This window comes from Narcine bancroftii, chromosome 1 (assembly GCF_036971445.1).
Source record: "Narcine bancroftii isolate sNarBan1 chromosome 1, sNarBan1.hap1, whole genome shotgun sequence".
NCBI classification, from domain to species: domain Eukaryota; kingdom Metazoa; phylum Chordata; class Chondrichthyes; order Torpediniformes; family Narcinidae; genus Narcine; species Narcine bancroftii.
The window spans coordinates 317,945,577-317,970,299 of record NC_091469.1 but is presented as its reverse complement, the minus strand read 5'-3'; the positions used below and the strand labels follow the sequence as shown (position 1 = coordinate 317,970,299).

The 24,723-nt window shown below is 42.5% G+C and overlaps 1 long non-coding RNA gene across 1 annotated transcript; it reads right to left on the bottom strand.

Annotated features, from left to right (window-relative positions):
* Window positions 1-6,075: 6,075 nt before the first annotated feature.
* On the bottom strand, window positions 6,076-23,535 carry LOC138751952 (uncharacterized). Its single transcript, XR_011350288.1, has 4 exons — window positions 23,448-23,535; window positions 12,921-13,088; window positions 6,932-7,322; window positions 6,076-6,457 (listed from the first exon to the last, which is right to left on the bottom strand). It is a non-coding gene; the product is annotated as an uncharacterized lncRNA (long non-coding RNA).
* Window positions 23,536-24,723: the final 1,188 nt, after the last annotated feature.

Sequence of the window (24,723 nt, the reverse complement as noted above, 5' to 3'; positions counted from 1 at the left end):
GTGTGAGTGTGTACTGTATCTGATATCATTTTGTACACATGCCAACTTGCTTCCTGTAAATAAAATCCTTCGCCATCAAAAGTGTGTGTCCAGTCTTCGAGTCTGACACCTACCAAACCTGTTTCCTCACTCACAGCATCCACTACCTGGGAAAGGAAGCTGTAGTGGCGCTATGGTGGCGCTGCCTCCTGGGAGTTGTATCGAACCATCCACGTGATGTCAGTGCGCGCTTACATCAGCGCAGGTCGAGTGCATGGTTCTGGCTTTTAAAAGGTTGCCCATCTGATTCACTCTAGAAACACCTTGTGTGGTTATTTCGTTGTGTCCACTGCAATTCCAGTGGCCACAAATGGTCACCCCAACGAGTCCAAAAACGTATTTTTGGATAAACATGGACTCTGCAGCCATTGCTGTGAAGCTGCCAACTTTCTGGACAGCTGAGCCTGAACTGTGGTTCCAACAGGCTGAAGCACCATTTCACCTTCACAAAGTCGAGTTGCACACCACTTGTTATTATCATCTAGTCAGTGCCCTGGCCAGGCTGTCTCAAAGAGGATCAGTGAGTTCCTATGGCATCTACCACATACCAGCAAGTATGACACTTTAAAAGCACTCTTATTATGTGTATATGGTATGTCCCTTAGGGAAAGGGCAGCCAAACTATTACATTTCGATGGGTTGGGAGACTGCGCCCCTTCAGAACTAATGGATGAAATTCTGATCCTGGCAGCTGGTAAAAGGCCCAATTTGTTACTCGAGCAGCTCTTTTGAGAGCGAATGCCAGATATTAGGCTCTTGCTATCCACGTGTTCATCTGAAGACCCAAGGGCTGTGGTGGCAGAGGCAGCCATTCTATGGCTGGCTAAAAAGCTCAGCAAGATGCAATGGAGTATATATATTTGGGAGAATTTGGTAAAATTAGAGTAGGTTACATGCATACACACATTTTAAAACAGATCTTATTTGTAAGACTGAAGAATTCATATTCAGTAACATTGCAGGTATCTCTGGAGAATGTGATGCACATTCTCACAAGTAGGTACTAATTGAAATGATGTCATGAAATGAATAGACCATTGTTTGGAGGAGACAAACTGGCTGCTAAAAAGTACCTACAGTGTGCTCACAGAAAGGTCACTCCTGGGTTTTGTTTATCTAAGACAACAGCTTCACTAAGAGAAGAGAACTCCTGTTGTTTGCTGAAGAAGGTGGGGGTTCTTGCAAGTGAGAGAGTCACATGGGCTTTCTGGGAATTGGCAGTTGGAGAGGGAGAGAGAGAAGACAAGTTCAACAAGCTCTTTCAGTCAGTGTGTGAGTCTGTGTGTATGTGTGTGTGTGTGTGTGTGTGTGTGTGTGTGTGTGTGTGTGTGTGTGTGTGTGTGTGTGTGTGTGTGTGTGTGTGTGTGTGTGTGTGTGTGTGTGACACTGAAAGAGACTGAACAGTCATGGCTGAAATAAGCCAGGAAAAGCTGGTTGGAAACAGAAAGTTCCAGAGTGGCGGATGGCTGGAAGTGCTATCTGTCTGATGTTTCTCTTGGAATAAGTGGAACAGAAAGGAACTCTGTGCTAGCCTGAAAGAAAGAGGTTACCATCTAGAGAAACCTGATGGGGAAAGTTTCATCAGCGAGACATTGAGGTGACTAATGGTGGTACCTCATTTGTGGAAATCCGAGAACAACAAATCTCTCTCTCTCTCTGCAAACCCTAAAGAACCTTTCTAAGTGGTAAACATTTACCTTTTGAGCACCAAAGTCTGGTGAACTTTATACCTGTTAAATTCTGAGCACAGTTTAAGAATTGCCTGCAACCAGAGAACTTGGAAGAAGGAGAAGTGAGATTGAACTGTGAACTAAAGAACTTTTCTTAAATTTACACACACATCATACATGTTTGCTTAGAATTAGAAGGGGACTAATTTGGGTTATTTAAGTATAGAGATGTTTAAGTTTGATTCTGTTTTCATGTTTAAAGATAATTAAAAACAACTTTTGTTTAAGTAAATATTTGTCTTGGTGAATGTTTATTGCTGTTGGATTTTGGGTCCTTTGGGCTCATAACAAAGGAAAGACAAGTCTGCACAACCTCCAATATTGACCCTGTGTCACACTCTGGTGCTCTTAGCACATCACTCCCTAAAGGCAGGCAACACCCCAAAATAAGCAAGCAGCCTGTGGACACTTTATCTTGGTGTTATTGCCACAGGCGTTGGGGAGTAAATACCCACAAATACCTTCCACCCTGCCTGTTAGTGAAAAATGCCCAAGCCAACCGCCAGTAAGGGCTGCGGCGTTTGGCGAGAAACCTGCAAGCCTACTGTATGTAAGGGACCAGTTGCCCCAGCGAAAATTTCTGGTGGACATGGGTTCAGAAGTTGGTTTATTTCCACCCACCGGTTCTGACACATGCCATCCTACCCCAGACCTGCAACTACAAGCAGTTAGCAGTTCCAACATTCTGACCTTTGGCACCAGTAAGATGAATGTCAAGTTCGAGAATCATCTCTACACTTGGCCATTCATTATCGCCACAGTTTCCCAACCTTTGCTTGGCGCAGATTTTCTTCAGGCTCATTCATTCCTCGTTGACTTAAAAGGGTGTCGGCTAATAGATGGAACTACTTTTCAGACCATTCCTCTGGCAGACGCCTCTACCCCTGCTCTGTGCCTCCAAACATTAAGCAAACCAGTAGATGAATTCTCCAAGCTGTTGGAAGATTTCCCTAATATTACTACTCTACAATTTTCTGCCTCCACTCCAAAGCCCAGTGTTACTCACCGCACTTGTACTAAGGGCCCTCCTATCCATGCACTGCTTGCCTCCAGAGAAGCTGTGTTTAGCTAAGGAAGAGTTTGCCAAGATGGAGGAATTCGTAGTCCGACAGTCCCTAGGCATCTTTATTATATATGGTCCCGAAATACAATGGAGCTTGGCGACCTGGTGGAGATTACAGGTGGCTTAACGATGCCACCATCCCGGATCATCATCCGATACCTCATATTCAGGATTCACAGCTCATTTGTATGGAGCAAAGATCTTCTCCAAAATAGACTTGGTGCGTGCCTATCACCAAGTTCCGGTAGAGCCAGAAGACATTCCAAAAAAGTTTGGTTTGTTCAAATGTTTACACATGCCATTCGGATTAAAGAATGCTGCTCAATCATTTCAACAGGTGATGGATGCTTTACGACATGGTATGACCAATGTCTTCATTTACCTCGACGACATTTTAGTGGCCAGTGGGACTAAGGCACACTGTTGTTGATCCCAGGGGATTTCATCCTCTACCACTCCAACTCCAGCGGTGATCCTAAGAAACTGTTGAGCAGACTAAGGGAGACCATTGGAAAAATGTCCCCTATACCACCATTGTCACATGGAGAACCCTCTTCTTTTGTATCTGAAGACTTCAAAAACTGCAAAGATGTCCTCGTCTGAAGGGGAACACTTGGTTCACCTTTGCAGACACCCTACGAAGGACTTTATAGGATACACAGACAAACTAGGTCTACCTGTATTTTGGAGAGTGGAGGGAAGCCACAGACATTTACTATTGACAGGCTTAAACTAGCTCATGGGGATGAGTCACTTCAGTGGTGTGTAAACTACTAGAAAGGATTCTTAAGGATAGTTTCTACCATCATGACTTTGTAACAGGAAGATCATACATCATGAGTCTAATTGAGTCCTTTGAGGAAGTAACAAAAGAAATTGATGAGGGTAGGGTGGTAGAAGTGGTCTATAAGGATTTCAGTAAGGTCCCCCACCAGAGACTCATCCAGAAGGTCAAGAGGCATGGGATCAGTGCAACCTTGGCTGTCTGGACAAAAAAATTGACTTGCAGGAAGAAGACAGAGAGGAGTGGTGGAAGGAAGGTACTCTGCATGGAGGGCAGAGACTGGTGGAGAGCCACAGGGATCAGTTCTCAGTCCCTTGCTCTGTGAATTTTATAAAGGATCTGAATGATGATACAGAGGTTGGGGGAGTAAGTTTGTGGATGACATAAAGATTGGAGGAATTGTAGGTGGAGCAGAAGATTGTCAGAGGTTGCAAGAGGACATAGACGGGATGCAGCATTGGGCAGAAAAATGGCAAATGGAGTTCAATCCAGACAAGTGTGAGGGGATGCATTTTGGCAGGACAAATCGAAAAGCTGAGTACAGGGTTAACAGTCCATTAATTAGGAGCGTGGATGAACAGAGGAATCTTGGGGTTCATGTCCATACATCCCTCAAGGGAGTTGCTCAGGTTGTTAGGAAGGTTTAAAAAACCTATGGGATTCTGGGCTTCATTAATGGGGGGATTGTGTATCAGAGTAGAGAAGTCATGCTGCAGCTTTATTAGTCTTTGGTGAAACCACATTTGGATTATTTTGTCCAGTTCTGATCATCTCATTATAGGAAGGATGTGGAGGCGATGGAGAAGGTGCAGAGGAGATTTACCAGGATATTGCCTGGATTGGAGGGCGCGTCTTATGAGGCAAGGTTGGCAAGAGCTGGGACTTTTCTCTTTGGGGCGTAGAAGGATGAGAGGAGACTTGATCGAGGACTACAAAATTCTGAGAGGCTTAGATAGGGTGGACAGCCAATACCTGTTTCCTAGGGTGGGAATAACAACCACTAGAGGACGCATGTCTAAGATTAAGGGAGGGGAGTATAGGGGAAACATCAGGGGGAAGTTCTTTTACACAGAGAATTGTGGAGGCCTGGAATGCCTGGCCAGGAGTGGTGGTGAAGGCTGAAACATCAGGGGCTTTTAAAAGACAATTAGACGGGCACAAGGACGAAAGAAAAGTAGAGGGTTATAGGGTAGGGTTTAGCACTTTTATATAGTTCGGCTCCACATGGAGGGCCAAAAGGCCTGTATAGTGCTGGAATGTCTTAACATTTAAAATCTTTCCCACTGCAGCAGCCAACAGTCTGTTGCAAAGGTCGACCACCTAAAGGACAGACAAACCTCTCCGCTGGTTCTCAGGGTGGCAGGAGGGGGGGGGGGGCATGTAGCAGCATTCTGGTGGCATTACAACTCCCAGGAGGCATTGAACAGGACATGTGATGTCAGTGCGTGATGCCGTCAGTGCGTGTCGAGCGTGCGATTCTGGCTTTTAAAAGGTTGCGCGGGTGAGGAAGAGTAAATCCATTTGATTCACTCTAGAAAAGCCTTGTGTGGTATTTTTGTCATGTCCTCTGCAATTCCAGACAACATACTGAGAGAACCATCACACCATGGACCCACCCTCCTGTCACTCCTCCTATTGGGAAGAAGGCTTAAAATTGTGAAAGCGTACTCCAGCAGGAGAGTTTCTTCCGGCTCCTGAATGAAGCCCATGACAGTGCCCTCAAACTGCCCTCACTTGATGTTAATTGACCTTCCTGTTCATTCAAATACCATACTCTATAAATTGTGCTTTTCATACATCCCCTGCAGCAGAAAAACTTTCTCAAGCTATTTTATAGCAAATACATTTAAACTTAAATAGTTTCTTTTTAAATTTAGACACACAGGCTATTTCGGCCCACAAGCCCGTACCACCCAATTAAATGTTAACCTACAACCCCTGGCACGATTTGAATGGTGGGAGGAAACTGGAGCCCCCAGGGAAAACCCACGCAGTCCCAGGAAGGGACGTGCAAACTCTTTATAGATTCAAACCCTAGTCCAGATCGCTGGCGCTGGCCGCTATGCCAACCATGCCAGCCAAGTGATTCCTTGCAGAATATGACCTAGTACAATTATTGTGCATTGATAATGACCGTGAAGGAGGTAGGTGAGATGGGGTAAGAATTGTAACCCTATTTAACTGCCACTGTACTGTTGTTCCACACAATTTAAGGATTTTGGAAAACTGCAGCCCCAAACTGAAAATTCCATGAGGGTTCCTGTCAGCTTTGGCCAAACTCAGATTATGTCATTGCACAAAATTTCCTTTAGTCCCTTATTTCCAAGAAACTATTATTCCTCCTAGAAAACATCTGTCTGCAGAGACAATCTTTTTTTTTTAAATATATTTTTATTAAATTTAACATAATAATCCCATATACAAATTGTATTGATAAAGCAAAGCAATATGATATCATCTACATAGTTTATACAGAACAACTCTGATTATCCGAAATGGTCGGGACAGGGCCCATTTTGGATAAACATTTTTTTTGGAGAACCGGTCATTTTTTTTTAAACAGCCCAGCGGCAAGAGCTAATCACCGGTAACAGTGTTTAAACAACAACAAACAACAAGGGAAGGCTTTTTAAGCATTAAAATAATGTTTAATTCTCACCAGAAAAAAATGCTGGCCGCCGCCCATCACCGATACCTCCCCACCAAGCCCCGCACTTGCCCGGATGCTTGAGGTCCCCGCTTCCACCATAAGTACGAGGTCCTCGATCTGTTTGGCTCCGAAAAAATATTTTGGATAAATGAGGATTTTGGAGAATCTGATTTTGGATAATTGGAGTTTTACTGTAATTAAAATAAATGTACAATACATCAAATTTTAAATTTCATTCATAATTATTAAATGTGATTGTTTGTTAAAATGATTATGCATATAGACCAGTTAAATAATATTATACCAAACCTCATTATACTATCTAAAAAAAAAGATATTATCCAGGATAATCATAATTAAACCCCATAAATCCACTTACCTAAAAGAAAAAAAAACCCTAAAACTAATACTATTCTAACCCCTCCCTCAAATCAAGGTTACAAGAGAAATACAAAGATGGATCAGCGTGACCTCCAGAAGACGGACAGATCAGTCCTAGAGAACCCAAATCACCTAAAACTGCCAGTTATGATTGTATTCTATAAATGGGTCCCATACCTTGTCAAACTATAACTTTTTATCTTTAATATTACGCCTAATTTTCTCTAAGATATGACATTACATCCTGTCACCACTGTGCATGAGTCAGTGAGAGTTCATCTTACCATTTAATTAATACTGGCCGTCTGGCTATCAACGTGCTCAAAGCCAAAACTTTCTCTTGATTTATTGCTTTCTGTTTCATATCCCGAGGTTTCGATACCATGTAGCATTTGTGCCATGGAAATTGAGACTGCTTCAGGACTCTGCATCATTGGAGAGCCGTCTTGGGATTGGCCGGCATTCTCTCCACAGTTCAACATCTTCCCGCCATGCGAGAGGTCACTTAGGATGATGGCCTGGCTAGCGTGGTCGTCGCGTTTGTTGGCTATTTTGTGGGACGATCCATGTCTCTGCGCGCGGGTCACTACAACCAAATATATTGTTCACACAGTTGAGGGGATTTGGCATGCGGGTGGCTTTGGCGGACAATGTGAAGGAACATCCTAAGGGTTTCTACGGATATATTGAAAACAAAAGGAAAGTAAGGAACAAAATTGGTCCTCTTGAAGATCAGAGTGGTCGGCCTAAAGAGACAGGAGGAAATCGTAAATGTTTTTTATATATCAGTATTAATTCACAAAATGAGCACAGAGATGTGGGAAGTAAGGAAAAATAAACAGTGGGGTACAGATTAAAGAGGAGGAAAATATTTTTAATGATATTGTGACAGAGTATATAGATAGGTTTTTGGGAGATAAATTGGGAAAGGTTTGTTAGAGTAGGTTACATACAAACACTTTAAAACAGATCTTATTTGAAATACTGGAGCTCTGCTAATGCTAGATATATTGGATCCACAGCTTTTGCAAGAGCTTTGGAGAGTGCCCAAGAGACTTCACTAATGGATTGTTGTTTTCAAAAGGCAACAGATGAAAGAGCTTGTTGGAGCCACAGATTTTCTGGAGATGTTCTAAGAGGGTCATGTGGTTTTGCAAGTAGAGATAATCAAACAGGCTTTTTCTCAGTGAGAGAGAGGCACAAACAGAGATCACTTCTACAGTGTTACAGTCAGTAATAGCAGCTGGGACTGGAAGATGACCTGGTCAAAGCCCTTGTGGTTCATGCAAGAGGAGAGGACTGGCTTTCTAATGTTTTACCTGGAATAAGTGAAACAAATAAGGAAGTCTAAGGTGACCTGAAAGAAAGAGGTTATCATATGGAGAACCCTGATGGGGCAAGTTTCGTCAGCAAGACACTGAAGTGGCTGATTAAAAATGAATCAGTCATGGATGTCCTGGAACAAATCTCTCTCTGAAAACTGACAAGAACTTTCCTGAGTGGTAATCATTTACCTTTCAAGCACCAAAGCCTGGTGAACTTTATAAATGTGAAATTCTGTGCACAGTATAAGAATTGCCTGCAATCAGTGAACTTGGAGGAATGAGGATTTTGGATGTCTATGGACTGGGTGCAGGTCAGCAGGACTAGGCAAAGTGTTTTAGCACAGACTAGAAGGGCCAAAGAGGCCTGATTCTGTGCTATAATGTTCTATGAATATTCTATGAATAGAAAGGGTGTAGAGAAGATTTACTGGTATTGCTTGGACTTCAGGAATTGAGTTACAGGGAAAGGTTTAACACAGTGGTTCTCAACCTTTTCCTTTCCACTCACATATCACTTTAAGTATTCCCTATGCCATCATTGCTTTGTGGGATTGCTTAAGGTGGGATGTGGATGGAAAGAAAAAGCTTGAAAACCACTGTCTTAATCATCCCTCATTGAATTGTTATGTGCATGGTTTCAGATTTCTAAAGGAAATGGGCCAATGGCAATTTTTCTCAAGCAAAATATTTCAGTAACAATTGGGTTTAGAGCAGTGATTCTCAGCCTTCCCTTCCCTCTCACATTCCACCTAAGCAACCCTTTACTAATCACAGAGCCACTGATGGCACAGGGATTACTTCAAGTGGGATGTGAGTGGAAAGAAAAAGGTTGAGAACCACTGGTTTAACATGTTAGCAGTGAAACACAATGGGCTGCAGATGCTGTGATTGTAGTAAAAACACCAAAATGCTGGAGGAACTCAGCTGGTCTGTTCAGCATCTATAGGAGACAAAAGATATATTGCCAACATTTCGGGCCTGAGCTCTTTTTCAAAGTAAAATTAGAAAAGGCTATATCAGAAAATTTCAGAATTCAATTAATGGGGGAGGAATCCAGACCAACAATAGGTGTTAATTGGATTAATTATGTCTGTGTGAAAGGAGACAGGGAATAGAGAGATGACAGAGGATGAAGGGGGTGGAGAGGGTTTTTAATGAAAGCTAGACCGGTCGATATTAATGGCATCCAGTTGGAAGGAGCTCAATTGGAAGATGAAGTGTTGTTCCTCCAATTCACAGCTGATCTCAGTCTGGCAGTGCATGAGACCATGGACCGTCATGTCGGCAAGGGAATGGGATGAAGAATTGAAATGGATGGCCACTGGGAGATCCACACTATTGTGGCGGACAGAATTGAGGTGCATAACAAAGTGATCTCCCAGTCTGCACCCAGTCTCTCCAATGTAGAGGAGACCAGAGTGGGAGCATCAGATGAAGTAGATGACCCCTGCAGATCTACAAGGGAAATGTTGCTTTACTTGGGCTGACTGTTTGGGGCCCCAAATGGTGCTGAGGGAGGAGGTGTGGGTGCAAGTGGAGCATCTCCTACAATCACAGGATATATCCCAAGAGGATGATTGGTGGGGAGGGGGAAGTGGACAAGGGAGTCATGAAGGGAGCAATTCCTGTGGATGGTGGAGAGGGGAGGAGATGGGAATGTATGTCTAGTGGTGGGATCATGTAGTAGGTGGCAGAAATGGCAGAGGGGGATGTGTTAGATGCGGAGGGTGATAGGTGAGGACAAGAGGAATCCTGTCCTTGTTGAATGTGGGCCAGGACAGATGTGCGTGTAATGGAGGATATGCGGGTGAAGGCCGAGTTGATGGTGGTAGAGGGAAAGCCACATTGTTTGAAGAAGGAGAACATCTCTGATGTTCTGGCACAGATGTCCTCAACCTGGGTGCAGATGCGATAGAGACAGAGGGATTGAGAGAATGGAATCCTTACAGGGGACGGGTGGGAAGAGGTATAGTTGAGGTTGCTGTGGGAGTTGGTGGGTTTGTAGAAGATATCTATTGAGAGTTTGTCTCCTGAGATGGAGACAGAGATGGAGGATAAGGAGTGTTGCTGGAGATGGACCAAGCAGTATTGGCGCCAAGTGGGGGGGGGCATCCACAGGCATTGCCCCCCAGCGAGGTGCTGTGCCTTCATACACTTGCATCTATCACTCGCTGTCAGACCCAACCCTGCCCGCATCACTAGCATGTGTCCAGTGTCACTAACGTCTAGCTTGACGCACGCAAGTGACTCTCCACACAATAAAAGGAGCTCTTTTGGCTGCTACGTTGGAGGTTAACATTTGTTCAGCTTGTACTAGCATCTACCACACCCAACCCCCTACCAAGTGAATTTGAGGTCGGGGTGGAAGTTGGCAGCAAAGTGGATGAAGTCAACGAGCTCATCATGGGTGCATGAGGCAGCTCCAAAGTAGTTGTCAATGGAGCAGAGCAAGAGTTCAGAGGCCTTGCCTGTGTAGGCTTGGAGCATGGATTGCTCCACGGCATAGCTGGGGTCCATGCAAGTACCCATGGCTACCCCTTTAACCTGGAGAAAGTGGGATGAGTCAAAGGAGAAATTATCTGAGGATGAGGACAAGTTCTAGTTATGCCATCTCGTTTCACCGCGAAACCTTGACAGGCCATTTCTACCCCTGTATGCTATCTGGCCCATTGAATGACTTCAGCAGCTCATTGTTTGCTCTAGACTTCAGTCTTGATGCTTTTTCAGCTAAGGCGGTCCAGTTTATTGAGCCAAATCAGGAATGCAAAGCATTTTTTAAAACATGATATTCTGAAGAAAGATCGGTGTCCATATAGGCTCCAGTCAACTAAAACAAACAGCAAATTGCAGCGAGAAATTAGGAAAGCAAATGGTATTTATTGCAAAAAGATTTGAATACAGGAGAAAATTCTTCCCACTGCAGTTAGGTGGGTCTTTTGGGATGTATGTGTATTATTTCCCTTGACTGAAGTTGAGAAATTCAGCTGTTGAAATGAGTGCCAACCCCTTGAGTCCAAAGCAATACACTTTTGATTAGATTAGATTAGATTCAACCTTATTGACATTGTCCCAAGTACAGACACAAAGCCAATGAATTACAATTGGCATCTGACCAGAGAACAAAGAACAATGCTACTTACAAATAAATGTGAATAAAAGCAAGCACTCCAGCAAACAAACAAGTAGAAAAGTACTGACAGTACAATATGGGTGCAATAATGCTCCGCACTGAGGTAAAGTTCAGCAGGGTCTCTGCCTCAGGAAAGAAGCTCGTCCTGAGCCTGCTGGATCGGAAGAAGAGATCGTAAAAAAAAAGAGGTTTAAGAAAGATGAATAAGAATTCAACTATTTCTTCACAGAAAGGATTATAAATTATGATTATACTGTGGCAGCCTCTGGCCAACACCAGAAAGGGCCATGGAACATGGCGGACTGAGACATCCATTTCCATAGGCTGCCGGTGGAATTGTGAAACTGATCAACCACTGCCAGTGAATCCCAGGGGGCCCAATCGGGGCCCGGATGCTGGAACTGACCATTCGGTGGGCCAGCCCACTCAAGCCACGCCCCGGTGATGATGCATCCGAGCTCACTATAAAAGGCAGAGCTGCCCCGGAATAAACTCAGTGTCGAATACACCCTACTGGCGTGCATGTCTTCATTCTTTTGAGCGACAGCCCAGGAGCTATAACCATGAGCTATAACCTGGCTGTAGTGTCCCTACTACCCAGTACGTTCTTTATATCATGCTCCCGTCTTTCGAACTTCATACCAAATGTAAATAATCTGTTTTTAACTGTTGCTACTGGGAGGTTGAACAAGAATATGCAGCTCTCACACATCTGTGTGCTAAAGTTAGCCTTGAAAGCAGGAAGCTTGGATTGACCAACTCAAACAAATTGTGTGTGTCAGAGACAATCTGTAAAAATTATAGGCAGTTGTTGAAAAGAGCTCATAAGGATTCATAAATTCAGGGTTTCACAACAGCTGATGACAGGAACAAAATTCTTAGTGTCATTGCACTTTTACAGTGATTGGCTATTCACCAAATAACCTTCTTCACAAAATGTCAGGGACTCAAATTGTAATCTAGATACTTGGGTGCATCATTTGTCTGAAGCTTGCATATTCTCTCTTGAGCTGCACATCCCAAAGACATGTGAGTTAACAGGTCAATTGGCCAATTTAAAATGCTCCGATTATGTAGGTGAGTGGTCAAATCTGAGATGGTATAAATGGGAGTATAAAGTAGGATCAGAGGACTGGAGCCAGGCACCAGAGGACAGTAAGTTCACACACTGTCTGAGAAGGAGAAGCGGAGGAGATGACCCGCAGGGACCATGACCACGGCTGGTGGACCAGTGAGGGGGCTCTGCAGCTGAGGGACCAGCACATGCGGCGGGGCTGCTGGCGACTCGAGGCGTGAAACCCATGGGATGCCAGAGACTGCTATCGGGGGACTCGCGCCGGGCTGCGGGCTGCTGGAAACCGGCTTGAACTGGCTGGAGGGGACAAGAGGTATCAGAGGAGGTTCTGAGGGCACTGAAGGGTCCCTGAGCGTGTCAGAGGTTTGGATCTGGAGCTCAGAACGCCAATGGTTTGGACTGGACTCTGTGTGGCTGTGGAAGTGCTGGAGGCGACTCTGTGGGGGTGGAGGGGGGGAATACTCTATTTTGCTTCTTTCTCTGACATCAGGCAATTTCTGTCATTGATGAAGCTGTCTGCCTTGAAGCAGCCAAAAACAATTTCATGTAATAGGACATGATTTTATTACTATGATAATAAATTTAATCTTGAATCTTGGATCAGTGAAGTCTTGCACAAGTCAGTGGGCCATAGGGGCTGCTTCTATGCTTTTTGACTCCATTTTAAAACAAAAAATATGCATGTCGTGTAGATAAAAGCTCACACTCGATTAGAGGGAGAACTAATGCTGTTATTAGCTTACCACACAGGTAGGGTTCATGAACAGTCTTCAGTGGGGTTCTGGGTTTAGGCGGGAAACCAAGGTTATATACGAGCCCACGAGGGAGGAGCCGAGAGGTGGACCAGTCTGAAGCACACTTCTAGTGAATCTCAGTTCACTACATTCACCACTTCCTTCAGAATTAAGAGTCTGTGGATGAAGAGAACAAGGATCAGAAGCTGGTAACAGACACAGAAGAGAAATATTTACAATTCTATTTACAGATTCAGGCAGTCTGAGGGTCTGGAGATCCTGGTGGAGTGCCTTAGCACTGGGGAGCCTTGGGTTCCTTGAGACTCCTGGTCCACTTGTGATGGAAAGGTAGTGGGTTGGGGTTCTGATTCGAAAATAGAGGGGGGTTCACTCTCCTCCTGAACCAGGTCCCCTGAGGCCCTGGGCGGGGTTGGGGAAAAAAGCTTGGTAACTTGTGGGGCACCTGAGGCACCGGATCCTCGGTTCTGGTGGGTGCCAGGTCCCTGATGGAGACGGAATCCTCCCTGCCATCTGGGTACTCCATGTAGGCGTACGTGGGGTTGGCATAGTGCAATTTCCATCAGCGGGCAGTCTTGCTTCTCCTCACGTGCTTCTTGAGAAGGACCGGACCAGGACTAGTGAGGCAGGCTGGGAGTGTAGTCCCTGATGCCGACCTTCTGTTGAATGTAAACATGAGCTGATGTGGAGTAGCACTGGTCACAGTGCAGAGTAATGACCAAATTGAGTGGAGCGCGATGGAGACGACATCCTGCCAGTGTGAATCAGGAAGGCCTTTTTGCTTCAGGGCAAGGTTGACAGCCTTCCAGATTGTGGCATTCTCTTTTTCAACCTGCCTGTTTCCCCCGGGAGTTGTAACTGGTCGTCCTGCTGGACACGATGCCCCTCACCAGCAGGTACTGATGCAGCTTGTCACTCATGAAAGTTGAGCCCCAGTCACTATGAATATAGCCGGGATACCCGAACAGAGTGAAAATAGAGTCTAGGGGCTTCATAACGGATGAGGCGGATTTGACTGGGCATGGGATGACGAACGGGAATTAGGAGTACTCATTGATGACCAAGAGAAACTAGGTGTTCCCGTAGATGGAGGGGAGAGGTCCCTTAGAATCGACGCCGAGCCATTCAAAGAGCCTGGATTATTTAATCAGGTGCGCTTTCACAGGGTGAAAAAAATGCAGCTTGCACTCAGCGCAGACCTGGCAGGACCTGGTCATTTCCCTGTTGTCTTCTATTGAGTAGAGAAAAATGCAGGACAAAATGAGCCATATGGGTGACCCCTGGATGGCAGAGCTCATTGTGTATGGTCCACAGTTGACCAGTGTATGCGGAGGCACAGCATCTCCTGAACAAAGTATCTGGAGGGTTGATAAAGGCCCCTGGCTGGTAGGCAATGTCAAAACTGTATGTGGAGAGTTCGATCCTCCACCTAGCAATTTTGTCATTCTTGATTTTTTCCCCTTGGCGTTGTTGAACATTAATGTGACAGAGCGCTGGTCCGTGAGGAGCATAAACCTTCTACCAGCTAGGTAGTGTCTCCAATGCCTTAAGGCTTCTACAATGGCCTGAGCCTCCTTTTCCACAGACGGGTTCCAGACCTCGTGGCCTTGAAGGCAACTGGCCTGCCCACCTGATTGAGAGTAGTGGCCAGGGCTATGTCCGAAGCGTCATTTTCCACTTGGAAAGGTACATTTTCATCTACCACGTGCATGACGGCTTTCACAATGTAACTTTAGAGGTAATTAAAAGCCATCTGGGCATTGGCCGAAAGGGGGAAAGTGGTGGCATTTAAGACGGGACGAACTTTGTCAGCGATTTGAGGGATCCACTGGGAGTAATATGAGAAATATCCCAGGCATATCCTCAAAGCCTTTGTAGTTCTGGAGAGGGGAAGCCCTAACAGGGGGCGCATGCTATCAGGCTTGGGGCTAATTACACCATTCTCCATCATATAGCCAAGGATAGCCAGTCGTGTAGTCCTGAATACACATTTGTCAGAATTGTAGGTGAGATTCAGGGCTCTTGCTGCGTGGAGAAAACTCTGGAGATTTGCATCATGGTCTTCCACGGTGTGGCCACAGATGGTGATATTGTCGAGGTGGGGGAAGGTAGCCTTCAACCTGTACTTGTCCACCATCCTGTCCATCTGCTGCTGGAAAATAGATACCCCATTAGTAATACCAAAAGGGACCCTCCGGAAGTGATGGAGTCGACCGTTAGCCTCAGAATGGATTGGCAGCTGGTTATAGGCAGCTTTCAGGTCGATGGTCAAATAGACCCGATACTGCGTGGTGTGTTTCACCATATCCGAAATACAAGGGAAGGGGTATGCATCCAGGAGTGTGTATCTGTTAATTGTTTGGCTATAGTCAATCACTAACCTGGACTTGTTTTCCCCTTTTACAACCACCACTTGCCCTCTCTCCACAGGCTGGTGCTGGGTTCGATGATCCCCTCCTCCAGCAGGTGCTGGCTCTCTGTCTTTATAAACTCCCTGTCCGCCGCGCTGTACCTCCTGCTCTTAATGGCGATGGGCTTACAAAAGGCAGACAGGTTTGGGAACAGAGGTGGAGGGTCGATGTTCAGCGTTAAGAGGCTGGAAGTGGGTTTTGGTTAAGAGGATGCTCCATTCCAAACCGTTACTGGGGGAAGGGTTCCAGAAAACTTCAAGGTCACGCTTTTAAGGTGACACAGGAAATCCAGACCCAACCATACCGGAGCACACAATTAATCTAAAATGTACATGCGTAATTTACAAAATTCCCCCCCTTCAAATGACAGATGAACTATGCAATGTTTCTGTACACACACCGAATGGGACTGGGATGCTAAGAAAATTTGATAATTAGAGGGGTGCATTATTAAGTTATAATTTTGCACAGTCTGTGAGTCTATGAAACTTTCTATGGAGCCTGTGTTGATCAGATACTTGGTCGAATGTCCATTTACCTTCACTATCACCATTGAGTTGCTGAGATGGTGAGGTCTATTCTGGTCAAGGATCAGTGATGCCAAGTTGCCGGAGATGCTGTATTCTTCCCTCGAGTGGCCCCTTCCATCCTGAGTTGACCTGTGCAGGTAAAATGGTGCCGACCTCGTGGTGTGGCAAGATGGCCGCCCTCCTTCCTCCTCTGACGATGATGATGGCGCTAAATTCAAAATCGGGCCGCTGCAAGATGGCCACCGAGTCTTTACACACCATTTCTGTAGACAGCGGGTTGCACAGTAGACGATCTCAGGCGAGTCTGAGAGAGATGGCTTGGGGCTGGAATTGGATCCAGGAGCGGTACAGGATGTGGTGTTCCCTGGACCTCCCTTTGTGTGGCAGACCCTCGCCCAATATCCCTTCTTCCCATAGCTGGAGCATGCTGAGCGGGGTGCTGTCCATTGCCACAGAAAAAGTACTCCCGGGCTTGGAAAGCGGCAGCCATTAGAACGGGGGCTGCCGATCCTCGGAGGTGCTCACCCAAGAGTGCGTGTTCGCTGGCTTCAAGGTCATTGTTCTCAAGATTGGCCTGTTCCAGTGATTTGGCCAGCTCGACATGACTAGCGAGGTCCTCCCTTCCCGACTCGAGCAGTTGCTGCCTCACGTACCTCGAGTGGACCCCTACGACTAGGGTGTCCCGGATCGGTTCATCTTCCCAGACATGGGCCAAAGTGGCCTCATACCTGCATTTCTTAGCCAGCATCCACAGATCCAGCAGATAGTTGTCAATCGACTGTCTGGACCGTTGACGATGTAGGGTGAGCCGGTGTCTCGCTTGGACCTTGCTCAGGGCCTTCATGTAGCAGGCCTTCAGAGCCTCGATGGTGGCCTCGTACATTGGGCAGTCTTGGATGACAGCATATCCCTTTGTCCCTATCTTTGAGATGAGTGCCAACCTCCAGAGTTCATCTGTATGGAAGACAACCCTGGTCGCGTTCAGGTAGGCCTGGAAGAAGTCTAACCAATATGCAAACTCCTTAGCTGCAAGGTTGTTGTTGTTGTTACTCCACTCAATGATCTGATCTATCTCCCTCCCGCACACTTCCTCATTGCCACTTGTGATTCTGCCAACAACTGTGGTGTCATCGGCAAATTGGAATATAGCATTGAAATTGTGCCTGGCCGCACAGTCATGGGTGTATAACGAGTAGAGTAGTGGGCCAAGCACGTATACTTGGGTGCGCCTGTGTTGATGATCAATGAAGAGGAGACATTGTTACTAATTCATACTGACTGTGGTCTTCCAATGAGGAAGTCGAGGATGCAGTTGCATAGGTGGGAATAGAGGCCCAGGGTTTGTAGCTACTTGACCAGCACTGAGGGAATAATGGTGTTGAAGGCCAAGCTGTAGTTGCTGAAGAGCAGCCGTGTGTATGAGCTGCTGTTTTTTAGGTGATCCAGAGCTGAGTGGAGAGCCAACGATATCGCATCTGCTGTGGAGTGGTTGTGACGATAGGCAAATTGCAGGTGGGTCCAGATCTTTGTTTAGGTTCAAGTTAATTTTGGCCATGACTAGCCTCTTAAAGCATTTCATCACAGTAGAAGTTAGTGCTACTGAGTAGTAGTCTTTGGGGCAGATACTTGGGCACCAGGATGGTTGATGCCCTTTTGAAGCAGGTGGGAACCTTTGACTGCAGCAATGAGAGGTTGAAAATGTCCATGAACACTCCTTCTAGTTGGTTGGTGCAGATTTTCAGTGTCTTGTGAGGGTTCACCCTCTTTTCTTCTGGAAAATTTTAATTTTCATTTGCATCAATGGCAAATACAACATGCTTATCCATAATCAAACATAATAATAAAACAATGCAAAAAGAAAACATAATTTTATATTTTCTACCCCCCAAAAAAAAGTAGGACAAAAATGGGAAAAAGCCTGCCTGAATTTGCCATATCTCATTCATTGATTAATTAAATTTCAAATTTACAAATATAATCTTAAACCTCTAAATTAATGAGGGTGAATTGTGGCGGGAACAGGAGACGCTGTAATGAACTTTTTCCAATGAAATCTATGTAAGGTTTTCAAATCTTATAAAAGTTTTCTATAATTCTGTAAATTACACATTATTTTCTCTAACAGTTTGAAATCTTGTAATTCCATTTGCCAGCTATTCAACCCCACATCATTGTCTAATTTCCACATTACTGCTATACATTTCTTTGCTACTGCTATTGCTGCACTTACAAATTTCCTCTGATAAATATCTAACTTCAAATCATGAATATCACCAAACAAAAATATTTTTGGGTCTTTCGGAACTTGTAGCTTCACAATTTTCCCCAGTAAAATACTCGTATCTTTTCAAAATGTTTCTACTTTTTCATGCTGCCAAACTGCATGTAAAAAATGTTCCTACCTCTTCATTACATCTAAAACATTGATCAGAGCCACTTGAATTAAGTCTGTGTAATTTATGTGGAGTTTAATATAATTGGTGTAAAAAATTAAATTGTACCATTACAACCTGACATTAATTGTGTTAGTTACACTTTCATAACATAGTTTTGACCCAACTTCTTGGATTTGTATATTTCAATCTCTTTCCCATCTTAATTTACATTTGATTAGATCTTTTTTTCTGCATAGTCTCTTGGAATTTTATATACATATTAGAAATAAAGCTTTTAATGAATGTATCAGTTATTAAATATTCAAATTGACTTTGTTCAGGTCATCAAAATTCAATCCTAACTTTCTTTTTAAATATGATTTAAGTTGATAATAAGAAAAAATAGTATTATTTGGAATATAATACTTGTCTTTCAATTGGTCAAAAGTAAACAAAAACAGAATCCAAAAACAATCCTTTATACTTTTTATCCACAGTTATGCCAAATGTCGAAAAATTAATTATTTACTGTAAAAGGAATTAAAGGATTTTGCTTTAATAACATTTTGGCTCTTTGGTAATTCCTCATTCCTCATTCTACATGGATTCCATTCCATGTTTCAAAATTGTTACATCTATTTTCCCTTTCTTCATGCCATTTATACAACATATGTTCAGTATTATTTTCCCATATTTTGCTCACTTCAATTTGTACCCACGCTGTCTTTTCACCATTCTGATAACAGGAAGATCTGAGCTGCTTTATAATAATTTTTAAAATTAGAAATTCGCAGTCGTTCCCCCCCCCCACCCACCAAATCATATTGCCATGTTAATTTTTCCAATGCCATCCTAGGCATTTTGTCTTGCCATATAAATTTTCTTATATTTTTATAAATCTTGCAAAAAAATTGTTGGTACAGAAATGATTGAAATCTAGGAAAAATATTAATCTTCACACAATTTATTCTTCCTATTAAAGAAATTGGTAAATCCTTCCATCTTATTAAATCTTCTTTAATGTTCTTCAATAGAGGTACACAGTTTAATTCAAATAAATTATTTAAATTATCAATATTATTTCCTAAATATTTAACCACCTCTTTCTGCATTTAAATTTTGTAATTTTCTAAATTTGAGTATTATCAGTCTTAATCATTGGCATCACTTCACTTTTATCAATATTTATGTTATAACCTGACACTAACCCATACTCCACCATTTATTTTTTCAATTAAATTTCAGGGTTTGTAAGATATAATATTGCATCATCTGCACAAAGACTAATTTTATGTTCTTCATCTTTTATCTTAAAGCCCATTATCCCTTCTTATCACCTCTCCCAAAGGTTCTATAATCAGCACAAATAAAAAAAGGTGATAATAGACAACTTTGTCTAGATGATCCTTCCATTAAGAAAGTTTTGATATTTGCCTGTTTGTAATTACTTTAGCCTTTTGTCAATTATATAATGCCCTCATCCAATTTATAAAATTTGTTGGAATTCCAAAGCCTTCAATACTTTAAATAAATATTCCCATTCTAATCTATCAAATGCTTTTTCTGAATCTAAAACCAAGGATACTGATGGTATTTTTCTTTTATGAGTTATATTTAAGAAACTTAAAAACTGGACGATATTATCTGCTGATCTTCTATTCTTGATTAAATCTGTTTGGCCCAAATTTATCAATTTAGGCAAACATTTAGCTAACCTATTAGCTAGTAATTTAGACAAAATTTTATAATCTGTTTTCAATAATGATATTGGTCTATATGAAGATAGAAGCAAAGGATCCTTCCATTTTTTTGTAATGGCCATTATTAATGCTGTTTTAAATGACTCCAATAAATCACAGGTGTCCTTCATTTGATCTAGCAATCCCATAAATATAGGGACCAATAACTCTTTAAATTCTTTGTTAAACTCTGGTGAGAAACCATCCTCTCCTGGAGTCTTATTATTTGGTAAAGACATCAATATGTCATATATTTCTGTAACAGTAAAAGAGTTTGTTAATTCAATATTTCCTCAATATTTAATTCCAGCAATATAATTTGTGACAAATATTAATCTATTTTATCTCCATCCTTCAAAAATTCCAATTGAAATAATTTCTTATAAAATTTCATTAAAACATCATTAATACCCTGTGTTTTATAAGTAATATACCATAATTCCTCTTTTATGACTATTATTGTTCTCGATAATTGCTGTGTCTTCAATTGCCATGCTAAAACTTTGTGGGCTTTATCTCTCAACTCATAATATTTTTGTCGTGTTCGCCTTAGATTTCTCTCCACTTTATATGTTTGTATTTCATTAAATTTCATTTTTTAAAATTCCAATATTCTTTGTTTCTTATCATTCACTTGATTCTGTAATTCTTTTTCCAATGTTGTTATTTCTTTTTCCAAATGGTTGACTTCAGACATTTTTTATCTTAGCTGTATAACTTATTATTTGCCCTCTTAAGTAAGCCTTCATAGTCCCAAACCACAAATTTATTAGTTACAGTATTCTTTAGTGTCCAGAAAAAATGTATCTGCAGTCTTATGAATTCACAAAAATCTTGCCTTTTTAACAATGCAGTATTAAACCTCCATCTATAACCTATATTTTGCTCTTCTTCCAATACAATTGACATAACTAAAGGTGAATGATCAGATAATATTCTTGCTTGATATTCAATCTTTTGAACTCTTGCTTGTAGTTGAGAAGAGGTTAGAAACATATCTATACGTGAATATGTCATGTCTAAAAGAATAAAATGAATAATCCCCAGTACCAGGATGCATCTTCCTCCATCAATGAATTTCATTTCATTCATAAAATTCATTACAGTTTTAACTACCTTGTTTTTAACCATAATTCCACCTGATCTATCCAACTTCAAATCAAAAGTAAAATTAAAATCTGCTCCCATGATTATTTTCCCCTTTGCATTAGCTAATTGCGTAAAAACATCTTGTATAAATTTTCCATCTTCAGTATTTGATGCTTATATATTCATCAAAGTCCAATATTCAGAATAAATTTGAAAATTTATCATCACAAATCTTCTCGCTTTATCAATAGATATATCCAATATTTAATTGGTAAACTTTTATTTATAAATATCGCTACCCCATTGCTTTTAGAGTTAAATGAAGAAGACAAGATAATTCCTACCCAATCCCTCTTCAAACTTGCATGTTCTATTTCCATTAAATGAGTTTCTTGTAAAAAAAAGCTAACCCCACTTTAGCTTTTCTCATACAACTTAATAACATTTTCCTCTTCATCAGATTCTGAATATTAACAGTAATAAAATTCAATTTCCCTGTAATCAAACACCAGTATTAGACTGTATGTCCATCCAGCATCCCCCTCCTCCCTGCCCCCACTCCTTATATAACATACTATGTTCATAAACAATCCAGGCTTTGAACAAAAAAAGGAAAGGTAAAGAAAAGAAGTAAGAAAAAGAAAGTAAAGAAAACCCCCAGAGGTGTGTGATGGTAAAACATCACTAATCCTGATCTATAGGGGATGCAAAAAAATATCACATTTGTGCCCATGATTCCCCAGTAATTCACTTGATATACCATACCATCCTTTACTATAGTTTTCCAATAAGTCTAATAATCCATTGATCTTATCAAAATATAATAGATCATGTGCATTATAGGTTAAACCTCTTCTGCTTTAAACTCTCTCAAAACACAATATACTTTCAGTTATGTAATTAATTCAGGTATCAGTAACCATCTGTTGTTCTTCTGCAGGCAATGAATCGGCATCTACCTTTGCTTCATTAGGCCCTGTAAAATATCTGTTTCTCCCACCTGGGACAAATATTTTCAATACAGCGGGATATCTCAAAACAAAGGAATAGCCTTTTTTCCACAATACATCTTTAACTGAATTAAACTCTTCTGTCTTTTTTAACCAATCAAAACTTGTATCTGGATTTTTAAAAAAATCTTATTTCCATTATAAATCAAAGGTTTTTTTTACCTTGTTTCACTGCCAGCTCCAATATCTTCCCTCTTCATATCGAAGGAATCTGACAAGTATTGGACAGAACCTTTGGTCAGGTTGAAGTTTAGGTCTCAGTACCCCATGAGCTTGCTCAATCTCCAAATCTCCATGAAATTTGGCCTGACCCAAAGATTCTGGTATTCATCATTTCAAAAATGTCTTCATATTTTGACCTTCATCACCTTCTTTAAGTCCTACAATCTTGATGTTGTTCCATCTACTGAAATTTTCCAAAATATATTTTTTTTGCATTAACTGATTGTTCTTGGCAGCAGCTTCTGCTTGTGCCTTCTTCATTTGATCTTTCGGATTTTGAATCTCGAATTCATTCCCTTTAATTTTCCCGACTATTTCAAATCTTGTGTCCCATTGTTGCATTAATCTTTTCATCTTGTCACAATTCTTCCTTACTTCATCAGTTAATACTTCCATAGATTGTCAAAAATAACTAAAAATTGCTTCATTTCCACAGAAGATAAAGAAACTTCTGTACCTTTCTCTGCTTTTATCTTGATTGTTGATCCTTCTTGATCTTTTCTTTGCTTTTCCTGCTCTTCTTGATCAGGGGAGCTGTGAGTATCTTGTATCTTTTTCAAAAGTTCCTCCGTTTTTTTTTGTGCTCTGCACATGCGCAACTCCTCGTGCATGCACAGAGTCGCTTCTTCACCCGATGTTGATGGCCATTGTCGGGGGAGACCTTGTGCAGCAGTGTCCAAGGTCTCCCCGGCTTCTGACCTCTGTCCTTTGGATACTACCTTACGGACAGCTCCAGGATCCTTTCTTAAGGTCGGCCTCTCTTCCTTTTCTTGTTCAGTTTCTTATACATAGTAATGCCTTTATCCTCCTTTGGTGGCATGCTGATGTCTGCTGTATGTCTTCAGTCAGTTCTTTCTTATACTTTTTGTAACTTTTATAGATTTTTTGTCACTTTTTCTCAACTTTTCTGAGGATAACAGGGATTACCAATCTAACCCCATGACATAACATGGCATTCCCCCGGGTTTACCCTCTTGAATGATGTTCTGACATCTGATTCAGAGGCAGATATCACAGGGCCTTCAGTCTTTTCACAGATTCTAGTAGGCACTAGTTTTGGATATTGGGCTTCATAGGAGTTTGTGAGAACTCAGGTATGTTTTGTTGCTTCAATGGTGCAGGTATAAGAGAGCTGGGCTTACCTCTAAACTTTTGATCACCTTTGGAACCTGTAGTTGCCATTTTTCAACATGAGGTCCAGAGTTGTGTCAATGAAAGTCAAAGAAGCCTTTATGAGGCTGAAAAACAAGAATAAAACAGTAAGAGACATCGTCTAAACCTTGGGATTACCAAAACCAACAATTTGGAACATCATTAAGGAGAATGAGGGCACTGCTAAGCTCAGTAATCGCAAAAGGACTGGTATTCCAAGGAAGACTTCCACTGCTAAAGACCTAAGAATTCTCATCATAATGAAGAAAAAGCCCCAAACTTTTGTGTGACAGATCGGAAACACACATTAGGAGGCAGGTGTGGGTGTGCGAATTATTACTGTCTGCAGAAGACTCATTAATCTTTGACTTGGAGAAAATGGGATAAGACGAATGCTGACATGGAAATTTTCTTCCCTGCAAGTTAACCTTCAGGGAAACCTGCACGAGTCCTGTCAAATCCCTTTGGACCGCCATTGCCTGAATTCTCTCCCCATTTAGAAAATAGTCAACACCTTTATTCCTTCTATCAAAGTGCGTGACCATACCCTTCTCTATGTTGCTTACCATCTGCCATTTCTTTGCCCATTCTCCAACCTTTTCAAGTTCCTCTGCAGAAGGAAAATAAGATGTTGTTCCTGCAATCTGCAGGTGGTCTGGGTGGGATAGTACATAAGGCCATGAACAGACATGAAAGTATGGGAGGGTGTCTCAGAATTGAAATGGTTGGCTTCTGAGAGGTTGCTATTACTGCAGTAGATGGAGAGAAGGTGCTGGGCGAAGGGATCTCCCAGTCTGTGACCGGTCTCTCCGATGTAGAGAAGGCCACAACTGGAGCACAGGATGCATTAAATGAGTCCTATGGATAAATAGGTGCAGCGTTGTTTCATTTGAAAGGCCTGGACCGTGGTGAGGGAGGGGGTGTGGGCACATGTGCTGCATCTCCTGTGGCCAAGGGAGAAGCTGCTGGGGAGGTGGGGGTTTGGGTGGGGAAGGATGAATGCACGACGGAATCATGGAGGGAGTGGTCCCTGCAGAAAGCCAAGAGGAGAAGAGATGGCAAAATGTGTCTGGTGGTGGGATCCTGTATTAAGTGCCAGAAATTCCGGCGGATGATGTGTTGGATGCGGTGACTGGTGGGGTGGTAGGTGAGGATGAGGGGGATTCTATGTTTGTTGCATCTGGGGGCAGAGGGGGGCCAGGGCAGATGAGCAGGGAATGGAGGAGATGCGGGTGAGGCCCAAGTTGATGGTGGTGGAGGGGGAGC